This window comes from Lepus europaeus, chromosome 18 (genome assembly GCF_033115175.1).
Source record: "Lepus europaeus isolate LE1 chromosome 18, mLepTim1.pri, whole genome shotgun sequence".
Taxonomy (NCBI): domain Eukaryota; kingdom Metazoa; phylum Chordata; class Mammalia; order Lagomorpha; family Leporidae; genus Lepus; species Lepus europaeus.
In genome coordinates this window covers 30,650,333-30,664,281 of record NC_084844.1, presented here as the reverse complement: position 1 = coordinate 30,664,281, position 13,949 = coordinate 30,650,333, and the positions used below count along the sequence as shown (strand labels likewise).

At 44.3% G+C, this 13,949-nt stretch overlaps 1 long non-coding RNA gene across 1 annotated transcript in view; it reads right to left on the bottom strand.

Moving 5' to 3' along the window:
• LOC133747137 (uncharacterized) overlaps positions 1–13,949 on the bottom strand; it is a 36,969-nt gene that overhangs the window by 20,848 nt on the left and 2,172 nt on the right. The window contains exons 2-3 of the long non-coding RNA XR_009864282.1: positions 2,320–2,482; positions 1,594–1,719 (exon numbers count right to left, since the gene is read on the bottom strand). This is a non-coding gene — a long non-coding RNA (uncharacterized LOC133747137). The remainder of the gene's footprint in view (positions 1–1,593; positions 1,720–2,319; positions 2,483–13,949) is intronic.

Sequence of the window (13,949 nt, the reverse complement as noted above, 5' to 3'; positions counted from 1 at the left end):
GGAGGAGAGAGCCTTGCAGGGTTGTTCAGATTGGAAATAAGCAGGGGAGAAGAGAAGGGCTGTGAGATGCTTGGGCACTCTGTGAGCAAAGGAGTAGAGGGAGAAATGGATCTGGTATTCTCGAGATTAGAGACCAGACCTATGACATGGGGGGCTTGCATTGGGGAAGTGGGAGGTAATACTGGAAATGGAAGAAACCAAGTTCCCCAGACCCAATACTGTAGATGCATTGTTGTTATTTATACTGCACTGGCTCGTATCCCACCTGCTCATCATTTCCAAATCTCATCCAGATGTATCAGAAAAAAGCCCAGGTGCTTTCATTCATGTCACAGACTTGGTCATTTCAGTCACTCCAGAGCATCGGCCATGCTTTTCTTCCCCTACTCTGGCTGTCTTCATATTACCCCTCCCTATGAAAGCTGTCTCAGGGCCGGTGCTGTGGCATAGCAGGTGAAAGCCCTGGCCTGTGGCGCCAGCATCCCATATGGGCACCAGTTCTGGTCCCAGCTATTCCTATTCCGATCCAGCTCTCTGCTATGGCCTGGGATAACAGTAGAGGATGGCCTAAGAGCTTGGGCCCCTGCACCTGCATGGGAGAACTGGAAGAAGTTCCTGGCTCCTGGCTTCAGATGGGCTCAGCTCCAGCTGTTGCAGCCATCTGAAGAGTGAACCAGCAGAAGGAAGACCTCTCTCTCTGTCTCTACCTCTCTCTGTAACTCTGTCTTTCAAATAAATAAAATAAATCTGAAAAAAAAAAGAGAAAGCTGGTTCACCACCACCTTATCAGTTGCATGGGGAGGGAAGGAAAGAATCCCGAATAATTCCAGACTTATCTCCTGTTTGTTGTATGCCATGTCACCACAGGACATGCGGCACACAGGATATGCCTACCACTGGCATGCTCACACCATAAGGGGAGGGGACCTCATCTCACACACTGGGAGATCACATATTTAATCATGTAACAGTGATCAAACCCAGATCAAGGTGTATGCTCAAGGGCGGGACCAAGACTAGCAAGAGGCAAGTGAAGCTACTAAGGCACAAAATTTCAGAAGATGTTCACCTGTGGCATCATACAGAGCCTTTGTTTTGTGGTCTGGAAAAGTCAAACTTAAAAACTTGTCTATTTGAAACTTTAAGACCCATAGCATATCAAGGAAATCTTAACGGTAGGTTGTAGAAGACTCACATCCATATTTTTTGTGTGTGTTTATTTCTCACTATTTAAGAGTTTTCTCATCCATCTTTTTTTCCCTGTAGTCCACACCATACCTTAATTAACCATATGTGTGTGAATTTGTGTGGATATATAAGCTGCACACTCAATCTGATAATTGAACAAGCATATACTAAGTGTATGCAAGAATAGACCAGAGAATCATTAATTGAACAAAGGAGAAAATAAAAACCAGTGAAAGGCTTACGTTACAGGAGATCCCAGTCTATCAGAAGAGAAAGTCTCTAAGGAGAAGATAGGCTTATAAAGCTTTGCCAGGGTGCATGGAGGGAGACACAAAACAATGAACAGCTACCTCTACCACAATCGGTAGTAGATGGGGAACAGGATGGGCTGATGCAGCAGCCTACCTTCAGGTGGCACCTGTCACCTGAGCTAGGTCTTCGGAGGTCAGGCCACCTCCAGAAGCCAGGCGTTGTGTTAAGCAGCTAAGGTAGAGAAAGGAGTGCTTAATCCCAGTCCAATTTGAGACAGACCTGAAAACAAAATTACAGAGGTTTTGATAAATGGCAACCAGAGGAGTCTACCCACTTTTTTAGGAGGTGACAGGAAAAAGGGTAGGGTTCCTGACATGTGGGAACTAGAAGACAAGTTGCAGGTGTGACAAAGACCTACAAAGTTCCTGGCATAGAAAGCTTGAAGATCACCGAGTAGGGTTGAGCATAAGGAGACAAGTTTTAGAAGGGCTGGGAACTCCGTTTCTGTTTCCATTTTGATGGGCAACAGTATTTGCAAATCTCTGATGATTCTGGCTGAGACTAGTAGGTAGAAAGGGGCACTAAAATGTCACAGTGATGGAGAGGGGGTGTGGTTGTTGACAAAAACCTCAATTGCCAAACTGAGAATGAAGCCATGTGTTTGGACCACCTTATCTGCCACCAAGGGAATATTCTCAAGGCATAATCCTTACATTGGGAGCTCATAGCTGAAGATTTTCTCGCCTTATTTTCCCTTCTCTCACATTCTCCCCCAAATGCAAACAAAACCCTGGGAAATGCTGTGGTGGAAACATGCACTGGTAAAGAATCTTTTTGGATTCCCCATAAGCCATGGCCTCCCGCTTGGCAGTGACTCACAGTGTAATTGCTTGTCCTCAGATCTTCAAGTCACCACTATGTCAAGACAGCCGGAGTGGGTCACATAAGCTGAATTCCAATGGCTTGAAAGGGTAAAGATTTGTCTCTTGATCATACTACATATCCTCTGCAGGATGGCGCTCCAGTTCATCATTATTATATCCTGAGGACAGAGACAGAAGGCACAGCCATTATCTGGGATTTTGCTGGTCTTCTTGGCAGAGAATAGAGCTGGACAGGGTCTTGCATCAGTAATTAAATGCTCCTCCCTGGAGGTGTAACTCATTGCTTCCTTCACGACCCATTGGCTACAGCTGGTCACATGCCCATACACCCAATTACAAGTGGTTGAGTAAGTACTCTTCTACTATCTACTGGGTGTGAGGAAGGAAGAAGAGCCAGAATGTTTGTGAACAGCTTCAACAACTGTGCACATGACTCCTTTGTTTCAGTTTGGGTCACCAAATTCTGACTCCAATGGGAAAACTGAAATACAAGGAATGCTATTGGTGATAGGAATATTAATAATAAATAGTATTTATTGAGTAGCTGCTATTGTATTAAAATAGAGCTAGACACCAGTGCAAGCACTTTCAATGTAGTAACTTATTTAATTTTTTCAATGACCTTGGAGACAGATTGATCACACAAAAGGTCATTCTTGGGTAGGGGAAAGGAAGTCTCTCAAGAGGGGATATAATCTTAGAGTCATATAGACCTATTATTAGCATAAAAGTCAACTTATTTTATAAGCCAGGTTTATGAAGATAAATTGAGTTCACCTATGTATTCACTTTAACTGTATAAAGGATTGATAGATTCAGTGTAAAGCAAAACCAGGAAAATGTGCATTCAAGGGCATGGATAAATTAACTAGGACTTTTTTTTCTCTTACTTCCTTGTCCACATTAATAATAGTTACTTTATCAATTCATGCGTAGCATTTTGTTACCACCTTTCTATATCCCAAGTCATCACAGATTTCTCAAAAGAAACAGTGATTACAACACCTTCCTCCATCTTCCTGGAGGCTCCCAAGGCTCCGGGAACAGTCCTTGAGGGACAGAACCAGGAGTGTTTAGTATGACACAGTGTTTCAAGAGTTCTATCTGAGTGTGTGTGTGTGTGTGTGTGTGTGTGTGAGAGAGAGAGAGAGAGAGAGAGGCAGGCATGTTCATGTATCCCTAAGAATGTTTTCTTTTGATGTCTTTATCCTTTGCCCAACTGCTTATTGAAATTCTCTCCTTCATAGTACTCTCACAGCCTCCATTGGGAACCATGGACCAAATATTTCTGAACAGTAGGTGCTGATTTGTGAATTATATACAAAATTGGTGAAATAACTTTAGCTAACATTTGAAAGTTTGTCAGGTACCAAACACCTTGCTAACTACATATATCATGTTACTCAACATGCACAAAGCCTGTCATGAGTGAGTACATGCAACTGAGGCCCAGAGAGCTTACACTTCTGCTCAACACACCCAAGTTCTCACCGGCTGGGGCCTCTGCACTCTCCTGCCCTCTTGAGCCTTCCTGTTGTCCAGCTGGGTCTGGCACTCTTGTGTTCCAATCCCATTGCACCTTTAGAATCTGAGTATCCTTTCCCTACCTCATCTTCCTGCTGCTGGCTAGCCGCTGTTCCCTGAGCACCTCCAAACTTATTCATTTGACTTTTTACTCATTGCTCATTCTGTCCCCTTTTCACTGCACCTTCCAGGCTTATACCAAGGAATCCTTCTCTCCCAAACACCATCTTGTCCTAACCTTGTCTATCTAGTTCCCTCAATTCATGTTGTCTTATTTTTTAAAACGGGGAGCACGCATAATGTCACATTCTTTTTTTTTTTTTTTTTTTTGACAGGCAGAGTGGACAGTGAGAGAGACAGAGAGAAAGGTCTTCCTTTGCCGTTGTTCACCCTCCAATGGCCACCGTGGCCGGCGTGCTTTGGCCGGCGTATCACACTCATCCGAAGCCAGGAGCCAGGTGCTTCTCCTGGTCTCCCATGGGGTACAGGACCTAAGCACTTGGGCCATCCTCCACTGCCTTCCCGGGCCATAGCAGAGAGCTGGCCTGGAAGAGGGGCAACTGGGATAGAATCCGGCACCCGACCAGGACTAGAACCCGGTGTGCCGGTGCCACTAGGCGGAGGATTAGCCTATTGAGCCGTGGCGCCGGCCTATAATGTCACATTCTTAATTTTATCCTCCAAGCACTAGCGTGGGTCATGCAGTATACAGAGTACATGTTTGGTGAATGAACAGAAGGGATATCTCTGCGGGCCTGAGAAAATGCCCAGTCGTTACAGGGTCAAATGACTACACCATCTTCCCTCCTCTAGAATTCAGACACACTGGAAAAAACAGAAACAAATGAAAATAAAGCTTGTTACAAAGAACTCAAGCAGCCACTGATCAAACCATGTCCCTCAGAACTTAACAGTGTTTTCAGGAAATTTGATATTGCTTGATCATTCATCCATGTGCTCAACAATTATTCATTAAGTGGCCACTAGATGTTAGGAATCCCACAACAGAGAATAAGCAAATAAATAAGGAAACATGGTATTCAGATGGTAGTAAGTGCCCTAGGGGTGGAGAGGGGTATAAAGGGTTAAGGAGGACAGGAAGACTGGGGTAGGAATGAGTAGGAGGGGTAATTGTACCCACAGTGACCGGAAAAGGTCTATTGTAAGTCCTGAAGAACGTGAGGGAGCAAGCTCTGCTCTAGGAAGAGAGAGCAGCACACACAGAGGTCCTGAGGCAGGGGGATTGTTGACATTTAAGGAGCAGCCAGGCCAGAGTGGCTACCGTTCACGGAACAAGGGCCACAGAGGTAGCAAAAGAGCTGGCGGTGGTCACAGGCAGTGGGGCTGGTGCAGATTAAGTAGGGCTTTTTAAGCTATTGGAGGACTTGAGCTTTCAGTGAGATGGAAGCCATGGAGCGTGGTGAGCAGAGGAGTGGATCAGTCCAAGTCCAGAGTAGAAGACTCCCTCTGCTGCTGGGCTGAGAATAGTCTGCAGTGGGGCAAGACAGGAAACGGGGAGTTGGTGCTACCAGCAGTGGGAAGGGAAAGCTGACAAAGGCCTAGGCTAGAGCAGCGTTTCTCAACTGGGGGTGATTTGGGCAAGGTATGGAGAGGGCGTGGTTTGTTTTGGGGAGAGGGGCTTATGCTGGAGGCCTCTGGGGGCTAGCAGCCAGGGTTGCTATTAACATCCTCCTGTGCACAAACAGCCTCCTCCAACAAGCAAGGTTAGCAGAGCTGGGGTGGAAGAACTGCTTTCAAGTAGTAGCGAGTGGCGGTGGTGAAAAGCAATCAGCTTCTGGATGTGTTTTGAAGGTAGTGCCTGTGGGATTTGCTGATGGACTGCAGATGGGGTGCGAGAGAAAGGAAGGAGCCAAGGATGACTTCAAGTTTGTTGCTGGAGCAACGGAGAGAAGAGTTTCCATTGGATGAGACGGGGAAGTTGCTGGGAGGAGTGGATCTTGGAAGCAAAGCCAGGAATTTGGTTTGGGGCTTGTTCAGTTTCATCAGGGTGTTGCTGCCTTTCCCAGTGTTAAACAGGGGTCTCATTCGGCATTGCTAGTGGTGGAAACTGTGTAGATAATCCAAAGCAGACAGCCCCCAATTATTCACAGGTGGCTTGAGGATGCATTATCTGATAGACTTCCTGCAAGGTAGTTGCCCTACTTACATTTTGCTTATGTGAACATTCACCTGGGTTTACAATTCCTGAATGTGATCTGCCTGGGGAGGGTAGATGAGGAAGCTCAGGAAGCTGGGAACAAGAGGAGAGTGAATCACAGCTTGCCAGCAGGGATCAGGGTCAGGACTGAGACGGATATCTTGTTTCCCTTCATATTTGAATATGACCCCAGGGGCTAGTGGTGTGTGAGTGTGTGTGTGTGTGTGTGTATGTGTGGCTTTATGGTCACAGGTGGAAAATCTAGAATGCAATTGCTTGTCTTTTTCTCTGTGTGACCTCTGGTGGAGATATCATGATATCTTTAGTGGGATGTCCCGGTGAGGAGCATCTGTGGCATGCCGTGGATTAGTGCTCACTGGGACCAACGCAGGGCCACATGGAAGCTCAGCACTGACTACATGCTCTCTGTGTGTGAGTTTTCCTGGGCTTCAGTTTTATCATCTGTAAAATGAGGACAACAGTCACCCAGTCGCACGTTGATGTGAGACTTAAACGATGGAATGCATTTAAAATGCTTCCGTCACCAGTAGGCACATAGCAAATGATCAACAAACATTCCTTTGCTACTATGTGAACACTACAACCTGGAGGTAAGAAAGACCCTAGTTTGAATTCCAATTTCATCATTGTGAGCTTCAGCAAGTTTAACTTCTCTGACCTGAGTTACCTCATTCTCAGCATGGTTATGATAAAAAAAAAAAAAAATCTGTGTCCTAGAAACACGAACAGTGCACAAGGTAGTCTACCTACAGCAGGCAGCAGATTGTGCTGAGAACAGACCTAGCTCATCAGCAAGTAAAACCAAACTCACAGCGTCTTACAAGATCCTCATCTTGAAGCACCACAGAGACCGGTTATGTGTTCCTGAAGGTTACTGAGAAGCCGGAGCGCCAGACAACTGGGTGTCACCCACTAGAATCCTTACCACTGGGCAAGCAGCCCTAAGAATAGAAAGGACAAGCCCAGGACTGAATATGTTTGTTGTCATGTCATGCTATTCTATGCTATGCTATGCTATGCTATGCTATGCTATGTGATATTATGTGATGTGATGTGATGTGATGTGATGTGATGTGATGTAATGTTAATGGAAGAGGAATAAAGAGATAGATCATGGTGGGTTGAAAAATATGAAGGACTCCATGTGCCCAAAGGGAGAGTCAGGGCAAGTTCTATGGAGAGCAGAGACTCCCAGTGGGTTTGTGTCAGGAGTGGAACTCTTGACATCCTCCCAGCAAATTCCAGAAGAAGCATGGGATGAAGCAAGGGTTGCCAAAGAAGTTGTGAGAAAGGGCGTGTGTGTTACGCTTTGCAGGCCAAGAGAGCAGCAGCCTGAATCTATACACTGGCACTCATTCAATTCATCGCCATTTACCCAAGCACTGGCCATGGAGCTGAGCTAGCTGCTGAGACACGGAACTGAGTAAGACACCATCCAGGCCCTAATTCTTTGACAGCACAGTGACATGAGGGGGACATACAGGACTAGTCTGCATGTGAAGCAAGGGAGAATATAGAGCTTTAGCAGAGGATACAGGGGAAGCAACTCCACACGCCAGGAGTCACCCGATATGAAAGAGAATGACAGTGATAAGTTCTTGTCCTTACACGGACCCACGACAGTTAAGGTCTGGGACTGTTGGTGGTGCGTGTGTTGTGTGTGGACAGCACAGCACATTCCAGATCTCGTCCTTGGTAACCACCCTTCGCTTCCTTCAACCTCCCTCCATAGTGGTCACATTTTAGGATCAACTACACAGACTAGGAGGACTCCTCCAGTGTTTGTTAATTCAATGTTTTTCAAGTGTTGTCCTGGGGTTTCCCAGAGGCTTTCACTGGAGCAGATGGAAGTAAGGAGACAGGGGAAAGAGGTTAAGTCACATCCTTTCTAATCTCAATCAAAGCAGTATTGTTATTATTATGTTATTCAGATACAATTTCACTTAAATCATGGGTTGCAAAGCTAGAAAATGTTGTGGGAAACACCGATTTTGTTTTTATAGGGAAGAAATCTGGAAGAGAAATGGCTTTTCAAGACATCAGAGCCAGAGAAAGCCAATATGACAGCCTGAGTTTCCCACCTGCTGGCCACTGCACTTTCCACTGCACACAACTACCTCTCTGTGCAGTGGGGGCCTGTCTGCAGGGAGCTCGGGCTCCTCCCACACTGGGTGGAGAGGGGTTGTGGTGGGTTACACTGGGCAGGGAGTGGAAGAGTGTGGCAAAGCTGCTTTTCTTGGGTACTGCTTAGCACCTCTCCCTGCCCCACGGCCAGGGTGGTGTTAGGTGAATGTGTACATGTGGGCGTATGCTGGGAAAGAACCCAGGGATTGCTCCCTAATTCTAAGAAATAAAGCTCAGGAGCTCCTGGGAGCCAGGGTTGGAAGGTGCCTGCGATGAAGTGTGTTTGGAAAGAGGAAGTTTATGAAGTGTCCCGGAAGAACCCAAAATGAGCAGCTGTTCCCTGGCACCAAGTCCTTGGGCAGCTTTTGGGATGAGAATTCATTTGTGAGGCTTACAGGGTGAGACACAGGTGAATCCCACATTGCTTGTGACATAGAGAAACCTACAGTTCAGTGAGGGGAGTGAGGGCTTATGCATGCGTGATACAAAGGTGGAGGAGAGAGGTCATAAGAAATACGAACACATCATGTGCCATGTGAGGTAGCTCTTGGGAGCAGAAATTGTTGGTGCTTCCTGGTCCAGGGTCACTGAGCTGGCCCTTGCAGCCAGGTGAGCCAGCCAGAGATGGGCATAGGCAATGGGCAGTGAGGTCCTTGTCAGCTCTGAACAGGGAAGTCCCTTGGTCTAGGCTTGAGCACACATTCTCCAGAAGGTTATTTTGAAATGAATCACATTCTTTCTAGAACCTGAGTGGAAATTCTAAGGATTCACTGTTCTCTGGAATAGCAAGTGGGCCACAGATGACAGGAGTAGGTTTGGGGGATTTGGTTTTATTGCCTAATGAGAAGAAGCTAGGATCTGATATGGCAGAGGGTTTCCAAATGATGTGACCTCTCACTTCTCTGTTCCTTCCCAGGGAAAGAAGATGAGAGTTAAGGACCTGTGGTCCCTATTCCCAGGAATGAGTCTGAGAAAGTGCCATTTGGATGGCATTCACTTGGAACTCTGTCTCCTTCTCCTAATTTTGGGAAACAGCTTGTAAACCAGCCTGAGATCACAGCAAATTGCCAGCTAAGGCAGTATGGAAATGGTGCTTATTATTTTTTGGCACTTACCTAAGTCAGTCACCCAGCATAACTCAAGGAGAGGAGAGGGAACAGAGCATGTGAATTGAGGGCAGCTCATCTCCCATAGAGAGAAGGTAGAGAAGTGCCAAAGTATGTGTGTGTGTGGTGGGGGGGGGGCAGTGGGAGATTAGGCATTAGAGGTGTCCATGCATCACATGGCTGGATTCTGATGCATTTCAGTTCTTAGGAAATTAAGTGGTGATCAAAGCACACTTGGACATAGTCCAAGCTACCTAGATGCCTTTGACAAAACAAACACCCAAGCAGAATAATTGCACATTGCACCATGGATTCGACCAGGTAAGCAAGGGGCATCACTAGAGTCTCAAGCTAGAGAACCAGCAAGTGCAAATCATCTTAAGCCAGTGTTGATCAATTATGTTATTCTATAAAACATCCAAAGTAACATGGAAGTATGCACAGTATTATAAAGTTTATTTAAAGTTCAAGGATAAAAATCCCTTCTCTGTACTTTTTTAAAAGTTCTAATATACATTCTTTAATGGATCTGAAGTAGAATAATATTTCTTTTGGGGGCCAAAATATCTTAATATATTATAAAGTATAAAAAGGGAGCAATAATCATGGATCAGTTTTTATAAATATATATGCATAGAATGAAAGGAAAATAATGTGCTTATCTGTCTTCTCCAAATTGTCCACATTGAGTATACTTATGTAATTAGCTATTAAAAAAACTTTCCCTGGAAATAAAGGGAGAACGTCACTTACAGGATATGTCTCCAAGTCCCTCACAATTATTTCTCAAGACATACAAGCATATACAGTGCACAGATGCATGTCCTGTTTAAAGAGGTGGCCTGACTATCATAGAGTGGACAGAGACAATGGTTTCCCCAGCAGGCAAGGTTGCTTAAGCCTTCAATGATGTTTTTGTTAGCCCATCTCATAGTTTGATTATTTGCAGCATGATTCTAGCAAGCTAAGAATCTACATTTTGCGCTTGTGTGCTAAGATTGATTGATGCTTCAAGTATTTTCTCCTTGCACTACCTGTGGTCAGAGAAGGTATTGGTGTGGGTCCCAGGGATGGGGCTCAAAGGGGATGGAGTGCAAACCCAGGAGGTCAAAGTAGGGCCAATGGAATCACAGTGAGCAGAGGGGGGAACCATGACTGAGCCAAAGGCAGTGGCTGAGGTACCAGACTATTTCAGAAAATTAGTTAGCTGGTGATCCTGAGCAATAGGGTTCTAGAATTGGACTGTGTAAGGCTTCAGGGACTGAGTCTTCTCAGGAATCATCTGCGTAGCTTGCGAATGGCTTGGTGGACTTAAAAGAATTTAGTTGGATAAACGTATGTGATTCACTTTGTTGCCCCCAAGCCTATGCCTTGATATTTATCCCTACTAAATTCAATCCTGCTAGATTCAGGCCATTGTTATAGCTCAAAGTTATTCATGGGACATGATTATGCCTCCCATGTGTTAATTCTCATTCCTAGCTGGGCGATCCAGATCTGATTAGTGTGTATTCCTGGTGCACACTAATCCATTGACATCCATAGCCAAAGGCCCCTCTGCATCCCCTAGTGATCGTTCTTCACTCATATGTCAACTCTTCCACGTTTTTCCATCTTGATTGTGAGGATAACCTGAGAAACCTCACAAAACCCTTTGTAGTAGACACTTCTTCAAAACATCAGTTTAATGACCCTAAATGAAAACAACATAAGGTGAATTTGACAAGACTTGTTTCAGCTAGCCAATTTTATCTCATCTGAGCATTTTCTCCTCTTGCTAAATAATCCCAAAGGCTCTAATATTTTTTTTCCTCACTGAAAATACCAAATACTGCCTCACTGACCCTCATGTTTCTAATCTCCCCCACTTTTTTGTTGAGTAGCCCTCTTCTGTTGGCACAATCTTCCTTTAGATAGTTTAACATACATTAGACTGAGATCAAGTTGACCTTTCCTTCATGCAGAAAAATTCTCCATACCATATTTCTACACTGATTTTGATGTCAAACTCTCAGAAGTCTTGGACGCCATTTCATTGTTTTTCTCAACGAAATTATTCTACCATTGATCAATAAAATCATTGCAGAGAATCAGGATGCTTTCTATGCATCAATTTTATACCTGCCAGCACTCTTTTGTTGACCTTGCCAGGATGTCCTAGTCACAGGTGTTACTTGTCAGAGGTCCCTGGATAACATGGACCAGTCTGTCTATCTTTGGTCAGTTTTATTGATCTCATGAGCAAATTCCCATCACAGGAGTAGGCAAGTCAATGAAAGCTCAGAGGATTAAACTTTCCCAAAGGTTTATACTTGTTCAGGTTCTTCCCTGTCCACATTGCAACATCTTCCTGAATTTCCTACCAGTTCTGCAAACATGCTCTCCTTGCCACAAAAGCCACATCTTATAACATGTAAATATACTACTTTCAAGGAAGACAGGGGCAATGAGTATGACCTCATTTCAGAAGTGTTATAATGAGTCATTAGGGTCTCATGTGGCAATACAGCAGTCCGTGGTACACACTGGTTGAGCAGCAACTGAAAACCTGCTTCTCTTCCCTACTTGAGACCAGATGTTCCAGCCTATTTATCTCAGAAAACAATGTGCAGAACACACCAGCATGGATAGAATATGCAGCTATGGGCCAGGTAAATTTATAGCTTCGACTAATTATATTTTGATGAGAAAACCATCTAAGAAGAAGGGGAATGGTGGTTGTCCCTGGAATGCAGGATTTTAGGGAAGGATAAAAGAACAGTCCTGAAGAACAAAGGATAATGTAATCAATTGAATACATTGTCTTCTTAGATGGGAGACCCATTAGAGTTCACTCCAGTTCCATTTAAGCATTCCCCTTCCCCTCCTTTTTACCATTCCCATTTTCAAAGGTCCTTAAATAGTAAATAAATTGTGTAGGATGGGATGGGAAGTATGACTGATCTTGTCAGTCTTCTGTGAAATTACTAAGGGGATTCTTACTACGGAGTTGTAAGGAAAACTGCAAAACACACAACAATGCATCCTCCATTATTTCAACAATGAACTTCAACCATTCATTGCTTATAGTTCTTTTATAATACAAATATTAAATTCTTAACATTGAATACTTTTCCTTGTCCTTTCACATGCAATAAACATAACTCTTTCCCTCCAGGACTGATAAAATTCTATTTTTATAATGATTCTCTAACCCTCTTGGAACACATGGCAAGAAATGAAATGGAAAACTAGTTCTGTGACATGGTGATGAAAACCTTTGAGAAATGTAGTAGAAAAAGGCATATGGGGGAAAGTGCTTGCGTGAGCCGGAAATTCATTCCAAGCAGGTCCTGAGGTGCTGAGTGGGAATGAACACTTCTGAATGCCAGTCCTGGAAGTGCCCCTGAAAAGTTTCCCTATATCCAAGGGGTTGATCTACATCAGATTACACTGGATTACGTGCTCCCTGACTAGCACTGTCTTGTTTTCCACTGAGCCCCCCCATTCGAAGCCCAGCGCCTGGCATATGGGAGGTGTTCATTATTTGCTGAGTACCTACTGCATGCATGAATGAAAATGTCAAGAGCCAGTCTGCCCTTTGGGGGTGCTTAGCAAAGAGTTATAATATTGTTGAGGAGAGAACCTTCCCCCTCCCCCTTGGCAGTGAGATCAAGTTAGGACAGTAACGACTCCGAGGAACTCAGCAGAGGAGCAAAGAATAAGCTTTGATGGTGGCAACCATAATATGGCAAACAGAGGTCACAGCAGGACACAATGAGAAGCCAGCAATGAGAACTCAATGCATGAACCCCATTCCTCCTAGGGTCTGCCAGGGAAAGGCGTGGATGGGAGAAATTGCAAGCCTACTGGGAACACCACGTCACACCACTGCAATTATCCCCTGGACCTGACCAGCGGCTCAGGTTCTCCCCTCTTATTCTCTCCTTGCCTCCCTCCATACTCTTTCATGATAATGTGACTTGGTAGGAATGAGGTTAAATTTATGATTTTCTTATAAAACTTCCACCCTGAAACTTAAGCCTAATTCTACCCCATGGTGGAAGAAATCCAAACAAGACTAATTTCTTTCCTGTATGATAGTCCTTCAAATAGAGAAATATGTGATAGGAAAGAATTCCATTGTTCTTTATCTCAGAAAGGCATGGTGATTATTTCCTTCTATTTATATTGTAATTGCTGTGGCTGTTGGAGAATTTTGCTCAAGTCCTACCTTAAAGTCCCTCCTCACCTTTAGAGGAGTTAAGAGGATTTAATTAAGACATCTCAAACTGATTAATGAATGAAGGTGGAACCTTGCACTGCCCAGTTCATTTTTCTGACAATTACAAAGTCATTTTAGGATGGAGCCATATTAACCTGTCTTTGCTTTAAAGATAAAAATGTATTCACTGTCCAATATGTAAGACCTTTGGGCATGGAATTTCTTTATCATTCACCTCACACTGTGGAATCTGTAAAATTAAAATGGCATGTAAACAAATAATTTTCTGAATACTCAAAGCTGTTTGTGATCCCATCAATCATTCCGCCTTGGTTAGACTGCTTTTGTGTCTCTTCTTTGGTTGGCAGGGAGACTTCAAAGGACAGCAAAGACCGGGAAAAAATCTCTCCTGGCTGAGCTCCATCAATTCAGTTAGATTTGAAGTGCACTTTTTGGCAATTACTGTACTTGTGTCTGCTATAGTTTCT